General features: G+C 34.2%; 1 pseudogene; it reads right to left on the reverse strand.

The window, feature by feature from the left end:
• Positions 1 to 577: 577 nt before the first annotated feature.
• LOC131873441 (heat shock cognate 70 kDa protein 2-like) lies at positions 578 to 2,558 on the reverse strand (annotated as a pseudogene).
• Between the last annotated feature and the right edge of the window lie 2,255 nt (positions 2,559 to 4,813).

The following is a 4,813-nucleotide window of genomic DNA, read 5'->3' on the forward strand; positions in this document are numbered from 1 at the left end:
CAAAGAGGTAAGAGCCAGCCATGTATGAACCGGGGTGCATAGGAAGAAATAACAGAGGTTGGGCTATTTGTGAACTTCGAATGGTGAAGAGAGCATAGTGTTTAAAAAGAGAAACGAAGAAGGAAAGTTGTGTGAGAGCCGGGAGGAGAGGCCTGTGAGAAAATTATGTAATGTGATTACAAATCTGTTCTGTTTTGTTAATAAATATGTTTTCTGTATGTTGCAATCTAATTTTGTATGAAAGTTTTAAGTAAGAGCAGAGAGTCTCTGCTGTATGAAAATTTGTGAGTTGTTGCAGGAGAGATTTTCTTTTCTTCTTGCATCAATAATTCAAGATAAGAATGAATTCGTTCAATTCTCTTTTTTTCTCCATAAAAACTGCCTTCAAATTTGGCAAAATCTTATTCATATTGTTTTATTAAAAATAGAAATTAGAAACCGCACATAACTCATCCACATTCCAGACTAGTTTATGCACAAGATAAGAAACAAGATAACTGCAATGAATATATAATTATTATAATCTATAGAGATATTGCTTTAACATCAAATTGCGCTAAGGAAAACCAAGAGGAAATATCGTATTCACTGGCGAAGATTAGAGAGATCATGAACCTGGTTTTTCTTACATAAAAAATACAAAAAAAGTTCTATCGTTTGTACTATTATTCGACTAGTTGAGTTCAATCTTTTTCAATCCTCTGATTAAATAAACTTAAACCGCTTGGGGGAAGACAAACACAGGCATTTCAATTCCAATTCTTTCAATTTATCTTGCAGTTCAACCACTGTCACAGTGTCGTTGTCCTTTAACCATTCCTCAACTGCAGTGATAGTTGATATAAGATCTTCTGCAACATCAGCGTCCATAGAATCTTCACTCTTTGCTTTCATCGCCCTCTTTTTCATGTTTGACACGTAACATTCAAGGGCGTTTTTGGCAACATGTTTTTCCCTCGCTTCTTCGTCTTCCTTGCAGAATTTTTCTGCGTCCGCTATCATTTTATCAATCTCTTGAATGCTCAGTCTCCCACCTTCATTACTAATGGTAATCGCATTTCTTGCTCCACTTCCCCTGTCGTGGACTGAAACGTTCAGAATTCCATCTGCGTCCACTTCAAAGCAAACTTTAATACTTGGCACTCTAGCCGGGGCAGCGGGAATCCCTCTCAATACAAATTTTCCTAGAAGATCGTTGTCTGCAACCAGAGGTCTTTCACCTTCGTGAACTAGAAAAGCTACAGATGTCTGATCGTCATATGCTGTGGTTACGGATGTCTCCTTCCGAGTGGGAAGTGCAGTATTTCGCGGAACAACTACCAACATAACACCATTAGACACTGAGATTCCAAGACTCAAAGGCGTGACATCAACCATGACAATGTGAACGTCCTCCTTGTTGAGCACAGCTGCCTGAAGCGCAGCACCATAGGCTACTGCTTCGTCCGGATTTACAGCTCTGCACAGCTCCTTCCCAACGAAGAAATCTCTGACCATTTCCTGCACCTTTGGTATTCTTGAGGAACCCCCTACTAATACAATATCTTCAATTTGGCTCTTACTTCTTAACTTGCAACCTGCCACGCATCTCTTCACAACTTCCATGCACTTCTCAAATAAATCAAAGTTGAGCTCTTCAAACTTTGCTCTCCTGATCTTCAAGAAAAAATCATATCCTTCGTAGAGACCGTCAATATCAATTACAGTCTCTACCACTGAGGACAAATTTCTCTTTGCCCTCTCACACTCTGAACGCAGTCGCCGAAGAGCTTTGGCATTCACACATAAATTTGGACTGTACAACTTGTTGAAGTGTTGGACACAGTAGTCGAGCATCCTATTGTCAAAATCTTCACCTCCCAAATGTGCCTCTCCCCCAACTGCTTTCACCTCAAATTTGCGTTTTTGAACTACAACAATAGAAACATCAAAAGTACCTCCACCAAGGTCAAACACCAGAATATGTTTCTTCTCTTCCTCAGCTCTACCAAAGCCGTAAGTCATGGCTGCGGCAGTCGGCTCATTGATGATCCGCATTACATTTAGACCTGCAATCCGGCCAGCGTCTTTAGTCATCTTCCTTTGGGAGTCACTGAAGTAGGCAGGCACCGTAATAACTGCATTTTTCACCTCACTTTCTAGATACTGTTCAGCTGTAGTTTTCACTTTCATTAAAACCATGGATGAGATTTCCTCAGGCGCAAACAGTTTCTTCTGAACCTTGTAATTCACTTCAATCATTGGCTTGTCATTTTTCTGTGAAACAACTCTGAAAGGCCACAGTTTCATGTCGGCCTGGACAGAGGAATCAGTATATCGCCTTCCTATAAGTCTTTTCATATCGAAGGCGGTGTTAAGAGGATTAGAAGAAATTTGAAACTTGGCAGCGTCTCCAACAAATCTCTCTTCAGGTGTGAAAGCAACCATTTGAAGGAGTAATTCTATTTCCTTTGGTCATTAACAATGATTTCCACTCTGTCATTCTGCCATACTCCCACGCAGCTATAAGTTGTTCCCAGATCAATGCCGATGGCTTTCTCCTTTCTCTTTCCTTCCATTTGCTTTCCCACTCTTTCTATATCTGCTGGTTGAATAAAATGACAAAATTCTCTACAACAAATGGCCTTTCTCAGTCAGCTGAGAGCCCTGTTTTTATTTAAACTATCAAATTGAAACTTGCAACAGAAAGGCCGATAAGCCAAGTCTACTGCCACCGACTTCTGATATCGTCAATAAGATTTTCCAAGATTCATTTTCTGTAGATGTCATAAGTATAGTTAACAAACACATTATCATGACATATAAACATGATATGTGAATAAAGAAAGAATGGCGTCGGTAATAAGCCACTGGCCATAAACGAATTGGAAATGAGATAATAGCAATTCCCCATAAATGATTTCTAAATGCGATAATAATGTACACGAGTAAACCAAACAATATTCTAGGATTAGGCAACAATATTCTGAGATGTTTGAGTAATTTTGGTTCAATAAGTTGTATTTACAGAATACACATCAAATAGAAACAAATAGTTTGATTAACATAGAATCTATATTAGAAATCCACATGTTACTGGCAATGTCAAATAATAATATATAATTGTTGAAATGATAATATTTTCTAGATAGTTAGAAATATATATGTTAAATTAATTTGGTTTCACTAATATTATAAAATTAAGAAAATAAAATAAGTCATACATAGCTTCAAACTTGATGCTAATGATTGAATAATAAAAAAACAATTAATATATTCAGTAGTAAATAATGTTGATGTAACATTTTAGTGTAGTCATCTATTTTCTTCTATTTTCCTTTTCATAAATTAAATAAAAAATATAAAAATTGGACATTTGGCTAAATTTTCAACTCATGCAATATATTAAATTAAGAACAACACAACAAAAAAATTGTAAGCATGACAATCGATTTCAAGAAAATAGTGTTAAATCAAGGCAAGAAAAAACTCGGATGATTAACTTGGGCATTAAGTACACATGGTAAACCAATGTTCAATATTTTTTAAATGAGTTTTAAAACTACTATGTATGTTAAATTTGAACTCCTATTATTGCAAACCCTATTTTCAACTACCAAACCCTAGATGTCCAAGGGGTTGAGCTTAGTTGGTTAAAGCATTGATTTCTCAATGTGGAGACCCAAGTTCAACTCCCATGCGGGACACCTTTGTGTAGAATTCTAAGTTGTGACTCTTGGTCTTCCATTGGTTGTATTTGTCTCATTGTTTAAAGTGGATTTCTAAGTTGTGACCCTTGGTCTTCCAATTGTTGTTTCTAGTTTGGTGCTCGAAAGGAGCTAGTATTTGTAATAAGTTTGCTTGATGGAGCTGGTATTTGTAATAAGTTTAAACTTGCACAAGAGCTCAATGGGGATACTTGCACAAGAGCTCAATGGGGAATGGATGTGGTTGTGATGATGTTGAGCTATGATGTAAAGATAAAAGCTAAAATGTAAGTATACTCCAAATGCTTAATTGCTTGATGAGTTGATATGATGGAATGAGAGGGAGAGACTCCTTTAATAGAGATCATCTAAGAAATGGATGGTTGAGATTAAGAGGCAAAAAGGATAAATGAAGGGCCGTTATCACATAGGTGAATGGGACAAATAGGATAAAAGGGTAGGTAAAGATTAAGGGAGAAGATTAAGAGGTGGAAAGATAAAAGATAAGAATGAATATGAATAAAAGGTTAAATTAAAATGAATGGCTAGGATTAAGGAGTAGGTATTTAGAAATGTGTGTTGACATATGGATAAGAACAAAATGCTAAATGAATTAATTAAACAAACAAATAATATTTATTTAATCAATAGAAAAATATCATACAAATTAAATAAATAAAATATTTATTCAAATTGAAAAAGAAGGAAGGGACCATTAAATAAATAATAAATATTTATTTAAATTAGAAAAAAGATAATAAATGAATTAAATAAATAAAAATATTTATTTATTAATAGAGGAAGAGGTCACATATATTTAATAAATAAAATATCTATTTAAATTGACAAAGATGGATGAGATTAAAAAAATATTAAATATTTATTCAAAATAGAAAGAAAAGTTTTAGTGAATTAATTGAATAAATTAAAATATTTATTTGGTTAATAGAGAAAAAGGCTAATAAATTAATTGAATAAATTAAAATATTTATCTAATTAAAAGACAATTTAAGATCTCTAGCAATTCTTATATATTTTTTAGTTTCATTTCTACTCTTTATTCTTTAAAAATTTTACCCAATTAAAAGTGTTTCATGAAATGAAACTATAACTATTGTATAAAATAT

Source organism: Cryptomeria japonica, unplaced genomic scaffold (assembly GCF_030272615.1).
Source record: "Cryptomeria japonica unplaced genomic scaffold, Sugi_1.0 HiC_scaffold_1722, whole genome shotgun sequence".
Lineage (NCBI taxonomy): Eukaryota > Viridiplantae > Streptophyta > Pinopsida > Cupressales > Cupressaceae > Cryptomeria > Cryptomeria japonica.